The sequence below is a fragment of the Panthera tigris genome, chromosome C2 (assembly GCF_018350195.1).
Source record: "Panthera tigris isolate Pti1 chromosome C2, P.tigris_Pti1_mat1.1, whole genome shotgun sequence".
Classification (NCBI taxonomy): domain Eukaryota; kingdom Metazoa; phylum Chordata; class Mammalia; order Carnivora; family Felidae; genus Panthera; species Panthera tigris.
The window spans coordinates 4,725,142-4,747,251 of NC_056668.1; the positions used below are offsets into that span (position 1 = coordinate 4,725,142).

Here is a 22,110-nt window from a genome sequence, read left to right on the forward strand (position 1 = left end):
AGACGGAGACACAGAATCCGAAGCAGGCTCCAGGCTCTGAGCTGTCAGCACAGAGCCCGACGTGGGGCTCGAACCCACGAACTGTGAGATCGTAACCTGCGCCGAAGTCGGACGCTCAACCGATTGAGCCACCCAGGCGCCCCCGGTGGTTGTTTTTCGTACTCAAAGTGGTAGTTGTTTTACTCACATAAATGTGGCCTCGTGTTTTCTTACGGCCAAAGTATGTTGCAAAAAATTTGCCTTGGAGGTAGGTCATTATGTGAAAGCCACCCATTTGTATCAGAGCTTTAGAGACAGCTTCTCCCCTCTCCCCTACGTCTTTGCTTTTATTTTCCTTCATTCCTTTACTCTGACGGAACAAAAAATTAATTACTTTTTAAGTTAGATACATAACAAAAATATAGATATATAAATTCAATACATGACTGTTCTAACAAACCCAAACAGCTGTTCTAATGAATTCAAACTAATTCACATTTGGGGCGCCTGGGTGGCTCCGTCGTTTAAGCGTCCGACTTCAGCTCAGGTCACGATGTCACGGTTTGTGAGTCTGAGCCCCGCGTCGGGCTCTGGGATGACGGCTCAGAGCCTGGAGCCTGTTTCGGATTCTGTGTCTCCCTCTCTCTCTGCCCCTCCGCCATTCATGCTCTGTCTCTCTCTGTCTCAAAAGTAAATAAACGTTAAGAAAAAAAACCCAACTAATTCACATTTAAGTAAAATGTGAGTTTTCCACCACATCCTAAACCACTTCCATTTAGTCTCTGATTTCTCAACTCCCTCATGGGCCTTCGTTCCCCACGGCCATGACACTTTTACGCCTCCCTCTCTCTCTCTCCCCCACTCGTCCTCCTCCTCACCACTTACCTACGTACTCACTCATCCGTCGTGACAATTTTCGTTCATCAATAAGATATTGTAATCTGCCAACATTACCGCATACACATCATTTTGAAAACAATTGTATTTCTGTTCCTGGTACAAACGCAGATGATTCCCATCATCAGTACTCGTATCCACTGCCGCAATCAAAGCTGCCACGAGTGACCTTTGCACCTTATCTGGGCTCCCTTGGGCTGCTACTTCCTTAGGATACAAACGGCGTTGCTCCGGCAGAATGTGTACGTGTTTAAAATTTTGGAACTGACACATTTTGTCCCCTGTATAACGTTCGCATCTGTTTATACTTTCACGAGTAATACGCGAGAAAGATAATTTCCTTAGAGCGTCGCAAACAGCAGTGTTTTCAGTCTTTAAATTTCATGTCAATCTCATGGGCAAAAAAAAAAAAAAAAATTTCATCTCAGGATTGCTTTCATCACGTGTTTGTTTGCTTTTTGGCAAAAAGGCTGTGATGTGCAAACCTTTTTTTTTTTTTCCAGCCCGCCATTTGTCACCTCGGTTAAGTTGGAAGTCTGTATCTCCGAATCTGTCCTTGCAGGACACCGGGTAGAATTCACCAAAGCAGTTTACATGAGATGTGGGCGAAGAAGGGCAGCCTCAGTCTTGCTCTCTTTCGGGGCCGTTTCTGTAGGCAAGAGGCGCACAGAAGTGGTGATGGTTGCAGGCCCCAAGCGCTCTTTGCTCTCCTCTGCTCCTGGTTCGGCTCGTCCCCACCGACTGGGGGACGGCACAGCCTGGCACGAGCCGCCCTTCCCAGCCCGACTGGGGAGCTGGACGTGCTCAGAGTGGCTGGCGGCTGACACCTCTACTCCTCCAGCTTCTCCCCGACCGCGCCGTCTGCGTCCCACCGCAAACCCTCGACCCCCAAACGCACATGGGTGGCCCGCCTGCCGTGCCTGCACTGTCCTTTTCACTTTGGCCATGGGTCCTTTGCCGGGTAGGATTTTGCCTTTTTATTTCATTTATTTATTGATTTTGGGGGGTTTTGCCTTTTTAAATACTCAGCGTTGTCACTCTCCTTTAGGACTTCTGGCTTGTGCCCGGCTGCAAAAGATCCCCTACGCTCTAAGTCTGTAGAAAAAAAAAGTATTTTCATATTTCTTCCAGGGCCTTCGTGATTCGTGAAAATACGTAGGTCTTCGGTCCATGTACAACATCCGCCTGTGAGATGAGGTAGAGATTTAATTCATTTTACCTACGTGATTAGCCAATGAGTCCCACATTGAGCGCATCATCCGTTCTTTGCAACGCTACCGATGTGAGTTCAATTCAAAGCCCTGCTTTGTCACTTACCATGTGACCCTCAAATCTCCCTGCCTCTGCCTGCCGTGACTTTCTCATTCGTAGGTTGGGGGCTGTTCCCGGACTTAGCTCGTAGGATAGCGGGGCTATTCTGAACGGGTTCGTTCATAGAAAGATGCCAACTTCTCACTGAAGGACAACTCTTCTTAGTTCTGTGGTCACGAAGTCTTCTCGTTGAGGAATATACATCTCACTAATTATTCCCAACTTCCTTTATGCCCCTCAGGAGAGATTTGTAGTTTCTTCCTATGTTTGTGTACTGTCGTTCAGTTTATTCTCGGGTTTTTTTATTCGTTTGGTTGCTGTTGTGTGTGGTCTCTTCATTTTGTCACATCTTGCACTCAGTGATTCATTGTATAGAATTGTGTGCATGTGCAAACAAGTGGGGGAGGGGCAGAGAGAGAAAGGGACAGAGAATCCAAAGCAGCCCCTGAGCTGACCTCAGTGAGCCCGATGCGGAACTCTACCCCATGAACCGCGAGACCATGACCTGAGCCGAAGTCGGACACTCAACTGACTGAGCCACCCAGGTGCCCCTAGTTATACTTACATGTTTTAAAAACTTATTTATGGGGCGCCTGGGTGGCTCCGTTGGTTAAGCGGCCGACTTCGGCTCAGGTCATGATCTTGCGGTCCGTGAGTTCGAGCCCCGCGTCGGGCTCTGTGCTGACAGCTCAGAGCCTGGAGCCTGTTTCAGATTCTGTGTCTCCCTCTCTCTGACGGTCCCCCGTTCATGCTCTGTCTCTCCCTGTCTCAAAAATAAATAAACGTTAAAAAGAAAAATTAAAAAAAAAAACACAAAAAAACCCCAAAACTTATTTATTGTTTAATTTACATCCAAGTTAGTTAGTATGTGGTGCAACAGTGATTTCAGGAGTAGATTCCTTAGTGTCCCTTACCCCTTTGGCCCATCCCCCCTCCCACAACCTCTCCAGCAACCCTCTGTTTGTTCTCCATATTTAAGAGTGTCTTATGTTTTGCCCCCTCCCTGTTTTTATAACATTTTTGCTTCCCTTCCCTTATGTTCATCTGTTTTGTCTCTTAAAGTCCTCATGTGAATGAAGTCACATGAAGTTCTCTGATTAATTTCACTTAGCATAACACCCTCTAGTTGCATCCACGTAGTTGCAAATGGCAAGATTTCATCCTTTTTGATTGCCGAGTAATACTCCATTGTATATAGATACCACCTCTTCTTTATCCACTCATCCATCGATGGACACTTGGGCTCTTTCCATAGTTTGGCTATTGTCGATAGCACTGCTATAAACATTGGGGTGCATATGCCCCTTTGAAACAGCACACCTGTATCCTGTGGATAAATGCCTAGTAATGCAATTGCTGGGTGGTAGGGTAGTTCTATTTTTAACTTTTTGAGTAACCTCCATACTGTTTTCCAGGGTGGCTGCACCAGTTTGCATTCCCAGATATACTTATTTTTGTATATGTACTTGGGATCCTGCCCCCTTAGTAAACCTTGCTATTGGTTCCTCTTAGTTTTAAAACTGACTTATTTAGATTTCCTAGGTAGATATTATATGGAAACAACTATCCTTTCTTTTATTTTATATTTATATGTTTTCTTCTCTACTCCCACCCTTTCTTACGGCATTGATTAAGACCTCCAGGCCACAGCTGTCTGACAAAAATTTCCGCAGCCCTAGAAATGTTCTCTAGCTGATGCAGTTTTTGAATAATGGTGGGGGTCCAGAGTTGATGGCGAAGAAAGAATTTTTGAAGACGTCTTTGGTGCAAAAGGTGAATTTATTAAAGCTCGGGGACAGGACTCCTGGGCAGAAAGAGCTGCACCGGGGTTGTGAGGAATGACTGGTGATAAGCTATGGAGTTGGGGGCGGGGTGGGAGGTACTGGTAAGGGGAAGTTTCCAAAAGGACCTTTATATGCTAAAGAGGGCTCGTCAGATACTGGAGGCCTAGCTATTGTGGAGCTAAAGTTATTTTTCCCTCTCGGAAAGCATTAACATTAAGACAGCGGGCAGTTCCTGGAGAAATGTTATACTCCCTTTGCCTCAAATATTTGTCAGTGGGCTTCAGGTTCTAAAGAAATTTAATTTTATTTACATTTCCTTCTTGCCTTTGTTCCCCACATCACCATGGAGGGGAGGGTGATGTTAGGGCTCCAGGAAACTGAGTCTGTAGGTTTCTGGAGACTGACTTTTTTTTTTCCTTGTAAACTGATGGAGACTGTGATCTCTATCAGTGACCCTTAGTTTTTCCCTTTCCTTTGTTCTTGGGCAGCTGGGAGTGCCCGAGGAATGTCACACATGTGTCCCATGGGAGGGGGGGTGGGGGGTGGCGGTGTCAGCCTGCCTTTTCCTCATCATAGCTACACTGTTTGATAGGTGAGTCGTCAGCCACCTGTGCCTCCTGAGCACTTGCCACGCGATGGCTGCTACTGGTGAAGCGGGTTTTTTAATTTTATATTTAATTTTAAATAATTAATGTTAACATTTATGTAGCCGACTCTCCCTCCTCGTGGCCCCCCCCACGCCCGCCCGGTGTGTTTCCATACCGCGAAGGTGGCATAAACTTGGGTCCCACAGCTATATGAAGCCCAAGCATGAGTTATTACGTGTCACGGGGCCACCCAGGGTGCCGGTCTGGTGTCCCCTTCCTTGCTCCTCAGGAGAAGTGGCCAGAGCGTTTCGAGTCCCATTTTCCCAAGCAGGGTGACTCCTGAGGGCTCCAGCCTCGTGGAGGGATCTCAGTTTTTGCCCTGCACCCCACAAGGTCATCGGGCCACCTCCCTGGGCCTCTGTTGCATTCAGCCCTCAGGCTCCAGTCTCAGGGCTGATGCCTGGGTCCTTTGGGCCAGGGTAGGGTCACCTCACGCTTCGTACTCTGGCTTACAATGTCCCCCTCGTTTCTGGCCTCTGATGGTTTCTCCTTCTTTATTTTGAGATTGCTGTGCATCTCAAACAAACAAAAAACCCCACCCAATTTATATGTATTTATAACATTTTTTGACAGGAAGTAGGATTTATTGGTGGGCATGAACGGAGAGGGCCAGCGTCCAGGTTCTCATGAGGGCAGACCCCACCATTTGTCCAAGGGCCCACAATTAGGGAGGTATTTGACCCCACAGCCATTGGAGATGAGCCACTCTTCAGCCCCCATGTCTTCGAATTCATCCTCATTGGACTCGGTAAAGCCCCACTTCTTGGAAATGTGGATCTTCTGGCGGCCAGGGAACTTGAACTCGGCCCTGAGTGGGGCTTCACTCACATGCTGCTCGTTCTGCAGCTTGGCACGGTGGATGTGATGACTTGGCCAAGGTGGACCCGCCCACTGTGCCCTGGGGCTTTCTAACGACACCACGCATGCCTGTCTGGAGCCTAGATGGGAGATAGCAGGAGGCCAAACCTCAGTGTCCACCGGAAAGGGCTGTCTCCAAGGTCCCTGAGGGCCACCCAGACAATCAACAGGCTGTATACACTACCGAGGAGGCTGCTGTTCCCCATCACTGCACACCCAGCTTTTGGATACATTCAGTCCAGCATTTCTCTGGGTTTTTGTACAGGGTGCGGGCGACAATACCACAGTCTATCCATCCTACCAGAGACTGTGCCTCCTTTATCATCCGGAATGTTATGTGTGTAAATCAGACTTGCCAGAGTCTATTTGGCTTGTCATTGCAGGGAATTACCTCTTGATTTTATTTATTAACCTGCTAACTTTTCGGGGGGGGGGGCGGGCTTCTATTTATTTTTTCCTCTTATCTTCATTAATCCTTTCCTTTAGGCTTCCTAACGTTTGGTTGTTTTGACTTCTTGTGTTAAATGCTTAGCTCATTGATTTTTAATCTCTATTGTTTTCCAATGAAGCCGTAATTGTTCCTTGAATTAGTAATTTGTGGTATCCTATAGGTGTTCATAGCTGGCGTTGGCATGACAATGTCTCCTTTAATGCAGGAGCTCTTTAGCAAACCGTCTTTAAGATTTCCAATGACTAGACTTTGGGGGGGGGGTATTAATTTAGAATATTGTGACATTGAGATCAGAAATCCTGCTCATGTAAGATTTCTCTACTTGGAAAACCGTGAGCTTTCCTTTGTGGACAGCTTTTTTTTTTTTTTTTTTTTTTTGACAGGAGGGAAAAGGATGGGGAATGAAGGAAGGGTGAACTTGGAAAAGGAAGGAGGAGGAGGAGATCTGGGGGAGACGAGTATATCTAAGCTTCCCCTCGTGTTGGGATTTGGCAGGTGTGGAGACAGACAACATCCGCAGGGAGATTTATCCCACAGGCTCAGACGTCAGGGTCATTGTGGAAGTCAGGGAGAGCCACAGGCTCAGCTCTTTCTTCTCCTTCCCTTCCTTTTAAACTGTCCGCCCATCTCAGTGGTCCTGGTGCCGGATGCTGTTGGAGGGCACAGACTGCAGCCTTGGTGGTCGTGGGGGTGGCACCTGCTTTTCTTCCACAGGGGGCACTGAGGAGAGGCCACTCTCCCCCCTGTGTTCCCTGCCTTGTTATAGCCGGAAGGCTAAAGGGGAGAACTAAATATGCATTCAACACACACACATGTTCCAGGCACCATGTGCTGGACGGGAAGGACACCTCTGTCAGCTGCCGTGTGCCACACCTGTAGTACCGTGGCGAGCGATCGTCTTCTCCAGGACTACAGGGCTCTGCGGTGCTGAGAAAGGCAAGGACAAGTCAAGCACGGGCTGAGAGAAGCAGCATGGCATGGTCGGACCAGCCCGGGCCCACGTACCTGTCCACGGTGCACCTGCCGTGGGAGCGGCTGAGGGTCCTGAGCCTGGGTTTTCCCACCTGGAAGGATCTGCACATCATGGGGTCAATGCAAGGAGTCCTTGGCCTGAAGCAGGAGTGTGGTTTGCACCCTGCTCAGGACTCAGCACGTGACTGACATGCATCCCTTGACCAGACGCATCTTCCTCGACCTCCCCGCAGCGCTGAGCACTTCTGACAGCTTCATCCCCGGGAAAGTCTCCTGCATCCAGGATCCCGCTTTCCTACCCTCTCCTGCCCCTGCGGCTCTCTCTCCTGTGTCCTTCCCTGGCCCCGCTGGCTCTCCCGTCGTCTAAAGGCAGCCTCTATGGAAGATCAGCCCGGGTCCCCCTCCTTTCCCTTGCCAGGGTCTCCTGTCCGCTCTTTGAACCTGCACTTGCCGTTGGAGGACTCTTAATGGGTGTCCGTGCTTCTGACTTTCCCCCAGATCCTGTGCCTCATTTCCACTTTCCTGCCTGGTACCTCCATTCCTGCAGCCTGAGACCAAGCTGCCCCGTGCTTTCCCGGCCTGGAAACCCCGGAGTCAGACACATTTAACTTCTCCCTGTTCACATTTTCCACGTTCCCTCAGCTGTCGCATCCTGTCAAGCCTGATTCTGCGGCCTCTCGCGTCAGCTGTGGCATCTGGCCTCTGGTTTCCGTTCCCATTCCCATCCTTGTACCTCAGACCCTCATTACCCCGCACGTGGACTTGGGCAGCCGCCTGCTCGTGGGGCCCCGTTTCTTCCTCTCCCGCACCCTGCACCCCTGCTCACACGAATCTTTATGAAGTACGGCCCTGGTTAGATCTGCGCCCTGCTCAGGTATCTGTAGTGGGTTTTCTTGGCCGACTGGACGTGGCCTTCCATTCGGGTCTTCGGGATTGGAAGCCATCGTTGAGTTCCTCCATCACTTTCTCCCCGGGTCTGTGGTCCGGCTAGACAGGCTCCCCCCCTGTTCCCCCGGACACTCCTCAAGGTCTCCCCCTCTGTGTCATTGTTCATCACGAGTGTCCTTCCTTCACTCCGCACTTTCCAGATTCTCTTCCCTCCTCCTGAGAATCTGTCTCCAGGTACCCCACGCAGTGACAGCTCCCTCCCCCGGGGCCCTGCCCCGAACTCCATCTCGCACACTTCTCAGAAAACATCAGGCTGTAGGGCACCGTCGGTGCCCTGGGAAGTCAGCCGTATTCAAGTGTGTAACCCTCCTTTGTCCCCGTCGGGCTGTGGGAACTTGAAGTCGCTTTCCTTCACCAGATCTATATATTCACTCCCAACAGGGTGTTATTTCACAGTGCCGTGCAGAGGAGTAAATAAGATAACATCTAAGACACGGGGCACCCAGAGCATCAGTTTCTTTCCCTTAGGGAATCTCTTATTTTGTGCCTGATGTCATCATTCAGAGACATCTGGGCCTTCTCTAACTGGACTATGTATGCAGATAGCTTAGCCCAAAGCTTGCCATATGCTCCACAAGTTGTTCTGGTGTGGATCTTGTTACCTGTGAAGGTTGTGCTTTATTTCCTGGGGATAAATAAGAGAGAGATTAGAGCTTACTTGACAAATGTAAAACTTTGGTAATGGTTATGAATCTATCAGTGTTTTCAAAGTTGAGTATTAGTTTTTGACTTGCTAATGTTAACTCTGCTGAATCCCTTGCAGTTTATTTTCCTTTAAAATCTTTGGGGTTGATGGGGCGCCTGGGTGGCTCAGTTGGTTCAGCATCCGACTTCTGCTCAGGTCATGATCTCACGGTTTGTGAGTTCAAGCCCCACATCGGGCTCTGTGCTGACAGCTCGGAGCCTGGAGCCTGCTTCGGATTCTGTGTCTCCCCCTCTCTCTGCTCCTCCCCCACTCGCACTGTCTTTCTCTCTCTCTCTCTCAAAAATAAATAAACGCTAAAAAAATTTTTTTAAATAAAAAAAAAAATCCTGGATTACTGAAGTGGGCCCAATGTAATCACAAGAATATTTAAAACCAGAAGAGGGAGTTGGAGTTGGAGTCGGAGATGTGACAATGATTTTCAAGACCAGAGTCGTGTGCTCCCTGTCTTTGAAGGTGAAGGAACCGGGTCACGAACCAAGCAATGTCGAGGTCCTCTAAAAGCTGGAAGAGACAACAAAGCAGATTCTTCCTCAGAGCTTCCAGAAGGAATTCAGCTCTGCAGACACCTTGATTTTAGTTCAGTGGACCCATTTTGGACTTCTGGCCTCCAGAACTGTAAACTAAATACTTGTGTTGTTTTAAGTCCCTCCATTTGAATTAATGGATTATAGCACTGATAGGAAACCCATACAGACTTGTATTATTATTACTATTTTTTAGAACTGTAAATGGCTTTGGAATGGGTAGTGGACAGAGGCTTGAAGAATTTGGGGGAGTATGACACGTATGTTTAAGAGTGCCAGTGAGGGCCCACAAGGGGGGTGAGACACGTGGGACAGAAGAAATGTAAATTGCCACGAACAGACTGTTGTTAGAAATATGGATGCTAGAGATGTTACTCGCGAGGACTCACGAAGAAAAGAGGAGCCCGTTGCTGGAAGCTGGATGGGAGGAGAACCTGGCCGCATAGTAGCAGAAAGCTTGGTAGAGTCGTGTCCCACAGTTGGGTGAAAAGCAGAACTTGTGCAGAATGGGGCGCCCAGGTGGTTCGGTTGGTTAAGCGTCTGATTCTTGACTTCGGCTCAGGTCATGATCTCACGGTTTCACGAGTTTGAGTCTCGCGTCCCTCTCTCTCTGCCCCTACCCTGTCCCCCCCGCCTCTCTTTCTCTCTCAAACAAATAAATGAACATTAAAAAAAAAAAATAAGAACTTGTGAAGAACGAACTTGCAGATTTAGCTGAGGAGATTGACAAGCAAGGTGTTGAAGGTGCAGCCTGACTTCTTCCTGTCGTGAATTGCAAAATTCAAGACGAACGAGACAACCTGAGAGAAGAAATGTTTAAAAAGGAACCACGCCTCAGTGGCTTTGAAGATTCTCATCCCACCCACGATGCAAAAGATGCTAAGCGTAAGGGATTTACTGTCAGGAAAACAAGCTCTTGAGAAAATGCTGAGCGCATGGCTGCACAATCTTTTCCTAATGTCTTCAAAAATAAAAAAAAATCCGAGTTCTCAGTCGTATGAATGTTTCCTGGAAGAGATTAAGAGTGTGACTCGTAGACTCTTTAGGTAAACCAGAGGACGTCTAGAAGGCTTCGGAGTATAGCCTCCCAGCCATCTCAATAGACTCGGAAACTGGAGGTGGGATTATTCAGGAAAGACCCGTGGATGAGCCTTTTGCTTAATGGGATAAATCCCCATGATATAAATGGGAGACCCACGTAGTTCTTGAGAACTTTATAGGAGTAAAAACCCGGCCAGTTTGGACTAAAAAGGAGAGACAGTCCGAAAGTAGAGGTCGCTGGTTCTGCAAAAGCCTAAGACAGCCTGCTAAGACGACTCATGCTACTTTTCATGAAAAAGGAAGGATGTCTCAGTGGGTGGACTCATGAAGGCTTAAGGCTTTGTACATGATGGGACTTGACTGAGTGGATTGCAAAGCTGACTGGGACCCGTGACGGTTTCTGTTCTCTCCATTTCCTCCCCTTTGAACTGAATGTCTATGGCCGCTCTCCTTGCTTGTCCCATTGTTGTCTATGGGAGATAGATATCTACCTAAGATAACTTGTTTTCTACTTTCATAGCTCTACAGATAGAGGGGCATTCTTCCCCAGGATGAATTGCACCTGGAACGTCACCCCTACTGAACTTAGATGATGAAATTTGGGACTTTCCATCCGACAAGAGTTAGATGAGGTTTTAGACTTGGAGCTGATTCTGTAATGGGTTGAGACTTATAGGGGCATGGGGATGGGGAGAATGTACTTTTCACTGTTATCTACAACCAGGTCAGGCTGTGATAGGACAGGCAAGGTAAAAAACTCAGCTGTGTGGTGCAGGATTGTGGAGCATGGCAGATGCCAGGTGAAAGACTCCAGATTTCATTCCGTGTAAAGCGAGAAGTCTTTGTAGTGTGCAACGATACAAATGAATGGGATATAGCCAAGCCAATGGAGTTTTGGAGTAAACAACCCTCTGTATCCAGCCCTCAGTTTCAACCTCAGGAAGCAACAATCATTCAAAAGGAAGTGGCTGGAGTGTTATCTCAAGCTCCTGGAATATTTGACTTCTCTAGGCTTTCCCTCTGTCTAGAATAGATGCTCTGGTCAAAGAACTGAAGGCCTCCCAGAATATAAGCAAGAATGCTTTAATCATGGCTTTCGAGAAAGGAAGATAGTGTGATTTTGATAATTATTATTTCTGTTAATTTATATCCAAGGTAGCATATAGTGCAACAATGATTTCAGGATTGGCTTCCTTAATGCCCCTTCCCCATTTACTGCCCCCCCCACAACCCTTCCAGTAACCCTCTGTTTGTTCTCCATATCTAAGAGTTTCTTATGTTTTGTCCCCTTCCCTGTTTTGATATTATTTTTGTATCCCTTCCCTTATGTTCATCTGTTTTGTATCTTAAAGTCCTCATATGAGTGAAGTCATAGGATACTTGTCGTTCTCTGACTAAGTACCCTTAGTTAGTCTTAGCCTAATACCCTCTAGTTCCATCCATGTAGTCGCAAATGGCAAGATTTACTTCTTTTTGATTGCCGAGTAATATTCCATTGTATTTATATACCACATCTTCTTTATCCATTCATCCATCGATGGACATTTGGGCTCTTTCCATACTTTGGCTATTGTTGATTGTGCTGCTATAAACATTGGGTTGATAATTTTTTTTTTAAATTTTTTTAACGTTTATTTATTTTTGAGACAGAGAGAGACAGAGCATGAACAGGGGAGGGGCAGAGAGGGAGGGAGACACAGAATTTGAAACAGACTCCAGACTCTGAGCTGTCAGCACAGAGCCCGACGCGGGGCTTGAACTTACGGACTGCGAGATCATGACCTGAGCCGAAGTCGGACACTTAACCAACTGAGCCACCCAGGCGCCCTGATAATGACTATTAAGTGAGGGTCTGGAAGGCAGGGAAGTGGGCTGAGGGCTTCAGGTCCCTCAAACAAACACTCCCGTGTTTGGCACTGAGAGCCACCTTGCCACCTTGCCAGTGTTCCATCTCTGTGTGATGCTATATTCTGCACACTTCCCTGTCATGCCCTTCTTGGTCTCAGTCCCGTTGATTCCCAGGACTGTAGTCAAACGTATGCCTACTTACAACTCCTGCATTGATCAGGTGAATCGAAACAGGTGTCCCCCACCATGTCCTCACTCTGTCCCCCAGACTATATTGTCTCCTCCCATCCTTATAGTTTCTCCAACTCCGGTCCCGGAGTAAACACATACGACCTTCTGAACCTCCATCTGGAGACTAGCAGATGCCATTTAAATGCCAAACTGCACACGTCACCTTCCCCTGAAACCCACTCTCACCTTTGCCCCCTGATTCCTCCTAAGTGATTTCTCCATCCACAGGAACTTCCACGTTAGAAGCCTGAGTGTTCTCTTAATCTCCTTTTCTCTTTTATGCAGTTTGTTCACTCAGTCCCAGGTACTGCTAATTCTGCTTCTTAAATCTCTCTCGCTCCTCCTTCCTCATCGTCACTGCCTTTGTTCTCATCTTCATCGTGTCTGGGCACCTACCTGCTCAGAGAGCATCCATCACTGGATCTCCCCAACAGTCCCCATCCTCTTTCTGCTCATCCCTGCCCACTGCTGTTCTTGGTTCCAGTGGGCAGCCCATCGTCTGACTCTCTGGCCACATGGATGCTACAATGGCGGGAGCGTGCTCTGGATACTTTCCACATTTGAAAGGATGAATAAGCATCATTTTGTTGAATGGCGGGGCTTGTAAGACACAGGTCCAGGGACAGGCAGCTGTTCTTCCAGCCCCTGCAGAAGTGGGAGTGGGGGGACCATCAAGTGGCCAGAGATGGCACACACAGAGAGAAACCAAGGCCAGAGGGTGCAGAGAGGGGGCGGGGCACTACGTCCTCCGGTGTTGGTGTCTCGGCTGTTTCCATGCTCTTCCTTTGTGTGTCAGCCGGTGTAGCAAGAGTCCTGCAAGAGTTTCTTGCATGTCCTGCAAGAGTTTCTTCCATGCTTCTGTTGAAGTATTAATTTGCTGTCCTTCTCCATTTCTTTATTTTTATTTTATTTTATTTTTGTTTTTGTGTCTGTTTTTGTTTATATTTGAGAGAGAGAGAGAGAGACAGAGAGACAGAGAGTGAGTAGGGGAGGGGCAGAGAGACAGAGACAGAATCTGAAGGAGGCTCCAGGCTCTGAGCTGTCAGCACAGAGCCCGACGAGGGACTGGAACTCACGAACTGTGAGATCATGACCTGAGCCGAAGTCTGATGCTCAACCGACTGAGCCACCTGGGCGCCCCTGTCTCTCTCCATTTCTAGACAGCTCCTTCATTTCCCCTTACTAGTAGAGAAGGTTCCAGCTCGTCAGCACAGCCAAGGTCCTTTTTATATGACCTCGGGCTTCCTCTTTGCCCTGCTGTCCTTCCACGGCGCCCACTTTTACTTTACATCTGAAGGAGAAAAGCAAGCAGGTTATGGTTTTCTGAACCTGTGTCATCCCCTATCTGAGCTGTCTCCCCGCTTGAGGGGCCCCTTCCTGAAGCCTACCCCCCACCTCTGCCTGGGGAGCTCCGGGCTCTCTCTTCTGCTGGGAAATAGTTCTCTGTTCAAATTCGGGCTTCCTTTGACCAGCCACCCCCTCCCAGTCCCTCAGATCAAATTACTTCTTCTCTGTGAGGTGCATTTCCTTCTTTTGCGGGACGGCTCACTTTGTAAATTAACTTATTGGCTTAGCTGCCTGGTTCTCTGCTGGGAATGTAATGGGAGGTCCTTGAAGCAGGGGCTGTGCTAGAACACAAGGCTTGGCACATGGTGGGCGGTCAACACACAATTACTCACTTGAGGATTTAAGTGAAAATGATGGTAACAAAACAGCTTTGGCGTGGTTCCTGTGAACTCATGTTGACTCCAGGGGATCGAGGCTCTTTCCTAAGTTCTCTCAAAGCCAGTGTGACCGTCTTCCCAAAACTGTCATGGCAATCGGAGCTAACTGCACTGGTCCGTAGCTTCCATTGGCCATGGTTGGTCTCCTGACATCATGGGACTCACTGGGATCACTTAAGTAGTCCCTGGTCTTTATGGGCTGAATTGTGTCCTCCAAATTCATATGTTGGAGTCCTGACTCCCAGCACCTCAGAATGTGACTGTATTTGGAGATGAGGTCTTTAGAGAGGCAAAATGGGTCAGTAGGGTGGCCCTACCCCAATGTGACGGGTGTCCTTATAAGAAGAGGAGTTTGGCACACAGATGCACACAGAGAGACGACCCGGTAAGGACACAGGGAGAGGATGGTGTCTCCACACCCAGGAGAGAGGTGTCAGGAGGAACAAGTCCTGCCCACACCCTGACCTTGGACGTCCAGCCTCCTGACTGTAAGAGAACGATGTCTGTCGGTTCAGCTCCCAGGTCTGTGGTACTTGTTACGGACACCGAAGCTGACTGATACAGATGCTCTGTGACTTCACCCCAATTTCAGGATCCCTGGTGGACACTCAATCAGCTTGGCGAGGTGGCCCATTTCAGGAGTTCAAATTCTCTTACTGAACCCTAACCTACTCTGGGCTTTCTCTCCTGGGCATGTTTATTCGCCATTTCGGTTTGGCCACAGCCACAACCAACTTTAGTGGGTTCCTCTCGTGTACAGTTTCTGCCAAAGCACATGATCTCATGAAATCCTCCCCACAAATTCTACAGCATGGATTCCATTATCGCCCTGAGCATAAAGATGAGAAAACGGCTTGTCTTAGGTCAGAGAAAGTAGCAGAATCGAGCTCCAAAGCAGGTGTGTCCACTTGTGTCCTTATCCGTTGCAAATATGGATTCTCCTTGGAACTCAACCCCGCAGGAAAGCTGGTATTGATTAATTGAATTTTTTGCTCTGTTGTCTTACTCATGCAACACACACCTGCTCCCTCTGCTCCCCGTACATTCAGTGTGTGCTCTCTATATGTCAGCACCAGCCTATCCTTCCTGGATTTTCTTCTTGACCACCACGGCCATATGAAAACCAATCAGAGTTTTCACAAATGCTCACACTGCGCTTTTGTCCTTGGGACGTCAGTTTTGCCTCAACGTGTCACAGTTTGGGAACGTTCCTGGAGTACTGGTCTGGTTTGGGATGTCCCCTTCATCTTTCAGATGCGGTTTTTACAGTCTGTTTATCTGAGAGGCTGTGGGACAGTAGTCTCTTTTCTTCCAGCGTCTCCGGCGGCAGGTGCATGCACATCTTCTCTGTGAGTTTTCGCGGCACCTCTGCTGTTCCATTCTCTTGTGACCTCACTGATGACTCTGTGTCTCTCCTGTGTCCAGGAAGAAATTGCCAAGGCCTAATGTGTCTGTCTGTCCGATGGCCGTGACACCTTCCCTTATTCTGGCTCTGGAAAACTCTTGCCAGGATGATTCACAATTTCTTCTGTAACGATTGCTTTCCCTCTCAGTGTGGCCTCTTCAGTTGAATCACACTCATGTTTGACGCACTGCTCCAGGACCCTTGCGTGTGCCATTTTCTCTGCTTAGAATGCTTTTGCCTCCTCTCTCTTACCTCATTTCCTGAGAACAGTCTTCCCAAACACCCTCAGACTATGGGTTCCCCACATGTCATAAGTTCAATTATGTCCCCCTCAGAAGTCATATATTGAAGTTGTCACCCCTCTACCTCAGTAGGTGCCATTATTTAGAAAGAGGGTCATTGAATTAGTTAAGATGAGCCCATGTTGGAGTGGGAGGAGTCCTTACTCCACCAATCAGACTGGGATCCTTGGGGCACCTGGGTAGCTCAGTTAATTGAGCGTCCAACTTCAGCTCAGCTCATGATCTCACAGTTCCTGAGGTCGAGCCTCAGTCAGCCTCGCTGCTGTCAGCACAGAGCCCGCTTGTGATCCTCTGTCCCCCTCTCTCTCTCTCTGCCCTCCCCCTGCATAACCTCTGTCTCTCAAAAATAAATAAACATTAAAAAAAAAGAACCTCACAGACTACTGTGAGAGTTTTTTTTTTTTTTTAAAGACTAGGATCCTTATAGAAAGGGGACGTGTGGACACAGATGCACACATAGGAGAGACTGCCGCATGAAATGCAGGCAGAAGTTGGGGTTGTGGTTCTATAAGCCAGGGGACACCAAAGACGCCAGAAAATACCAGAAGCTGGACAAGAGCATGGAGCAGATTCTCCCTCACAGCCTCGGAAGGAGCCAGCCCTGCCCACACCTTGACTTCCAGCATCCAGAGCTGAGAGACAGTTTGCTGTATGGTTACAGAACCCCGGGGAAGTGATACACCGTTTATAGGTCTCTCTGTCAAACTACTCTTCTCCTGCTTGAGTGTGACCATGATTAAAAGCATTTATTCAATGTCTGTGCTTCCCATTGGATTCTAACCACCATAAAGGCAAGGATGACATCTGTATGCCACCAAGTATTCATAGAAGCCAGCACGAGGCAGAGTGTCTGCTCAGTATTGTCCATTAATGTGAAGGAAGCAAAGGAAGGAAAATAAATGGGAGTAAAGTCTTGAAAAAAAATTTACTAGTTAAGTTTTTTTTCTCTAAATTATAAGAAACGCTATCATATTTGAACTTAACGCATTCCATTCAGTCCAGCTCAAAGGTCTGCAGTGTTCCACAGGAGCAGAGTTTGAGAACCACGACTCCAAAAAAGCTGCATTGTTTACTTTTCCCCCAACCCCTTCATTTTCATGATTCTATCCACACTGTTCCTTCTGTCAAGAGTTTTCATGATTCCTGTTTCCCCTACCAAATTCTACCCATCTTTCAGGATTCCGCCCAAATGCTCCCTTTCGCCGCCATGATGTCTTTCTTGACGCTCCATTTGAGGGGTCTGATATATTTTACCTCTAATGAACCTGAGCTATGTGGCACAGCACCATTAAAAGCAGAACCTGGGAAACACAGCCCTCCTCTGTGTTTAGAAGGAGAGAGACACGGCTTTGCTGAATAGTCTAGCCAGTCATTGTCCTGGTTGTTTCCAGATGATTCCGGCGTACCTTCATGGTAGGGTTTCTCCTCACAATTGAGGATCACTGCCCCAAACTGGATGTCCTCTCTCCCTTCTTCAATTCCCAGATAAAGTTTTTTCAGCCATTGTGTTCTAAAAATTGTTACTTTCAACCTTCAACTAAAGGTGTTTATGTCCATGACATGAGTCTACTATTTGAGAACAACGGGACAAATGTGAATGCTCTTTCTACAGGTTCTCTCAATATGGTAACCTTCTTGTCTGCAGCCAGGGGCGTGTGTGTCCACACCTCACATTCACTCACTTAGCCACGAAATATTTCAGATGTGTCTTCACGATCTGACCCAAAGCATATACCCAAACCCTGCCTTTTTTAGTGAGCTGGGACTGAATACGATTCCAGGAGACTGATGGATATGAAGGATGATGTGGTCAAACAGAGGGAGTTCGCACCTGGGCCACGTTAGCTGTTGACAGGGAAGCATCTACAGGGAGGGTGGGGTGCCTCTGCTTCCTCTGCACCGTCTCCTTTATGTTTATGCCCTTCTGTACCTCTTAGTTTGCTTTTTTAAAGAAGTATTCCTAAGTCCAGTAATACACTATTCCATTTTATTTCATCGAAGTTACTCTCTGCCCAGATTGTCACATTTATAATTACAGCGTGCACAAGGAGAGAAAGAGAGGATGTGTGTACACGGGGGAAGAAAGAGAACTTTACAAATTGTGTTGCAAGTCTCTGCCGGCCAGGGTGCTTCCATTATCAGCTAACTTTTGATTGATGTGTCACTGAAGTCACCTAGACTGATTATACACAGAGGATTTCAGTAACTATGTATTCATTAGTCCCACCAAGAAGCCTGGTTTGATAGCCAAAAGCTACGTCGATGCTTCTGGAAAAATATTTTATTTAAAAAATCCTTTCTTCTGGGAAAACAAGAAAGAGATGCTCTATAATCCCATTTCTATTTATTTCCTAAAAAGTATCATCTTTTATTTGACCTTTGAATGACAAATTTGGCTCCATGTTTTCTGCTCTTAGGAAGTCTATGAATCTGCGAATTAGTGCGTTTTTTCTATACCTGCAGACCTGTTAGGACCAGTAGTGTGATCATATCACCATGTGATCTGGAGGTTGGTTAGACTTGGTGACTGTAGGCGATACTCATTGGGTGACGTAGATGATCTATTACACATCACATTTATTGGATCCATATATAGAGTGTTAATGCGTTCCTGATGATTTTTAAGGAGCATTTGAAGACACTTACTATAAAAAACAGTGGTCTTGTATAAAAGAGTGAGACCTAATCTTATAAAATGAGGTGGGTTTGCAGCCATGGGGTAGTAGCCATAATGTGTACTTGAAGCCACACTGTTTTCTCTTGGCCGCGTAGCGCCCTGATAAGGATCCCCCTCTTCTCTTGCAGCGGGCCAGGCTTGGTCCACGGTCCCCGTTTCTACTCTCAAGTTGGCAAGACTGTGGAATCTGATGCTGGCGGTGCTCCCAGCCCTGTGGGGAGGGGCTGGCTTGCATCCCTGAGCCAGATCCCCTTCCAGCTCATATCACAGTGGTTCTGAAGTGTCCCCTCCTTCTGTGCCGGAAGCAACCCAGCTCCTCAGCTCCTCGGCAGAAAGACATGGAGAGACAGTGGGGAGTTGCAATGGCCCCGTGCATTCCTGGGTAAAAAGAAAACAAGGCTGGTTTCTGCCCTCACCCGGTTTGCAGCAGCAAAGCCAGACACGAAGGGGCTTTCCTTGTCTTTGGTTTTCTGGCTTCAGATAGGCCCACATGTCAATTATCACCCATACATTTACCTGGCTGGTTTTCAAAGAGCGGGAAGATCGGAGTTTATGATTGTTCCAGAGAGCTTATGCTGGACGTATGTTCCATATCTGCAGCGAAGTGTTGGCTGGTTGATAGCACCCACTGGCTCTGATCATGAGGGACTCAGCATCCCAAAGAAGTAAAAATAAGGAGTGACTGGTCTAGCTGATGACAAGAGAATCACTACATGAAAAGGCATACACGTGAGGTTTTGTTTTTTGGGTTTTTTTTGGTCATACTGAACGTCTGGAAGTTATATGTGAAAGCAAAAACAATTGAACATCAACAGAAGAAGAGAAAGACAGGGCACCCATCAGGCACTCTTGATCAATTCAAAGAGAAGTTTCAGCACCTTTCCATATCACACACGGTGTCGAAGTGGGCATGTCCACAGATGCTACACGTGGGTCCCCAGAGAGTCACGCACAGTCCTCATCTGTTCCAGGGGGGCCAGTGGAAGGGCTCCGAAGCTGGGTTCCAGTTGCAGAGCTGGGTGCAGGAGCCTCCTTCAGGAGGGCTGAGATTGGCAGCAGAAGCCACAGCCCAGGTGATGAGTAGAAGGGCCTATGAAACCAGACTTCTCTCTGAAATTCCCAGGGGCTCACCGGCAACTCATGGAGGCCCTGGCTAAGTCCAACTGGTGGCTCCCAAGGAAAGTGGGGCCATGCTCTGAGCTCCAGCCTCCCTGGTCTGCCTGCACCCTCATCTCTGCCTGCTTCCCACAGATTGTACTGGCTGTCTCCTAGGAACACCTTTCCTACCTTGGACATTTGATCAGATCTAGAATTCAGCTGACGTAGATGTTGTGGGAGAGACTAGCAAGGCCAGCAATACGCCTTAGCCGACCCATCTCAGGGGTCTGCCAGCTCCAGAAGGTGTCTTTCTTGGTCACCGTGCCCTTCCCACCAGCCTCATGTGAGCTGGGCCACCCTCATACGGGCCCCCAGGGCACCCTGTGCTTTCTCCATTGCGGCTCTTCTCAAGCCCTCTGCTGCTTGAGTGTTTCTACCCCAGGATGGAGGCTTTGTAGGCATTTCTCCAGCAGAGCTCTGCATGCTGGTGGAAGCTGGAGGGTGGGGTGCAGCCTCCAGCAGGGTACGTTCTGGCACGTGCATACATATTATGTGACATCTCGACTTCCGCAATATGGAGGATCTTTCTCTCTCCCATGCCTGAGAAGTGGCATTCATTAAATATGTTTTCTTATCTGTTTGTCCTGACATTGGGGTGTAGGAGTGGACAAAGGACAGGAGATCTCACAGAAAGCTGTTTTGGGGTGGCCTCCACTGTGCCCATTCAGGGAAAGAAGTTCCATAGGGAGAGGTTGTAAGAACTCAACACACACCTGCAGATAGAAAAACATGGTGTAGGGGCACCTGGGTGGCTCAGTCGGTTAGGTGTCTGACTTTGGCTCAGGTCTGATCTCACCGCTTGTGAGTTTGAGCCCCATGTCGGGCTCTGTGCTGACAGCTCAGAGCCTGGAGCCTGCTTCAGCTTCTGTGCCTCCCTCTCACTCTGACCCTCCCCATTCATACTCTGCCTCTCTCTCTCTCTCTCTCAAAAATAAATAAACTTAAAAAAAAAAAAGGAAAGAAAAACATGGTGTAGACACACAGCTGGGGTTACTTGTGATGAGTCATGTCGTGGAAATGACTCCCACGGAAAAGAACAGGAAGATTTCTAATCATAGGAGAAAACTGTGCCCAAAGCATTAAGGAACCGTCAGGCCAGAGATGATGGTGTTGTTCTTCTGGTAAAAGAGAATATACAACTTACTTCTCAGGGTCTGAGCTTTACTCGTCTTTGGATTTGGGGGTAATTCAAGGGTCTTTCTTCCCTTGGTTGGAAGCACCCAAGTGGACTGCTTGAATTCTGTTATTCTTGTTAGAATTTTTACCCTCTTTCCTGGGAGCAGTGGGGACTCATAGCTTACTGGGTTGGGGCACTGGACTGGCATTTGAAACAAAAATTGGATTTCCTATGTGATGCTGCAGATGTGCAGAGCTGGGTGAGGTGGGCAGAGAGGTGGGAGTTCAGTGAGGAGGCTAAATCCAACCATGTGTGTGATTAATGTCTGTCCAGCATTCCTGCTTTGAGAGAAACATGCTCCCTTATTTCTTTTTTTAATTTTTTAAAAATGTTTTTATTTTTGAAGGGGAGAGAGAGAGAGAGACAGAGCATGAGCGGGGGAGGCACAGAGAGAGAGGGAGACACAGAATCCAAAGCAGGCTCCAGGCTCTGGGCTGTCAGCACAGAGCCCGATGTGGGGCTCGAACGCACGAACTGCGAGACCATGACCTGAGCTGAAGTCGGACGCCCAACCGACTGAGCCACCCAGGTGCCCCTGAAACATGCTCCCTTATGATTAATTGAATTACTGTATCATATTACAGGTACCTGCTGGGCTGTTAGGCAGGCTGGCCACAATGACCAAGCAGAGTGGGTCACCCACTGCCATTTCCTGGATGCATGGATTATCGCAAGGGGGTGAGCTCTTCACTGAGCCTGATGCAATTAGAGTCCTGGTAATTTTCTAGACCAAAGGTAGAGGGCAGACTAAGGTTGAATAGCTTTCTCTTCCTTTTGGTTCATGGGCTAGAAGAATGCTGTTTTGGGATTGTGGCAACAACTCTCTGCCATAGGGAGAGAGATTGCAGACGGAGCCCAGGAGAGACCAACAGATATAGAAAACCAGGGCAGGGATGGAGCATTCTGGCAGTACTGAGCCCTGAGTCTAGCTCCCAGGTATACAAACTGAATAACAAGACTCTCTCCCTTACTCTTCACTTCTCAAAGGTACCCGCATTAGTCAGGATTCTCCAGAGAACTAGAACCAATAGGATTATAAAAAAAATCAATTAATTATTTGAATTGGCTCACATGATTATAGAGACTGAAAGGTCCCGAGATCTGCAGGTGTTAAGCTAATGACCCGGGAGGGCCATGGTGTGGTTCCAGTCCAAAAGCAGGAAGGCTGGAGACCCAGAAAGAGCCAGTGTTTTAGTCTGAGACTGAAGTCAGGAAAACCCCCGATGTCCCAGCTCTAAGGTAGTCCAACAGAAGTAGTACCTTCTTTCTCAGCCTCTCCTTCGATTTAGGCCTTCAGCTGACTGGACGAGGCCCATGCACACTGGGGAGGGCTCTTGGCTCTACTCAGTCCACCAAGTGAAATACAAGTCTCATCCAGAAACACCCTCCTGCACCCAGAATAGCGTCTGAGGAAATATCTAGGTACCCCATGGTCCAGTCAAGTTGACCCATAAGATTAATCATCAAAAG

At 47.9% G+C, this 22,110-nt stretch overlaps 1 pseudogene; it reads right to left on the reverse strand.

The window, feature by feature from the left end:
• Window positions 1–5,603: 5,603 nt before the first annotated feature.
• Window positions 5,604–5,709, reverse strand: LOC122230863 (annotated as a pseudogene).
• Between the last annotated feature and the right edge of the window lie 16,401 nt (window positions 5,710–22,110).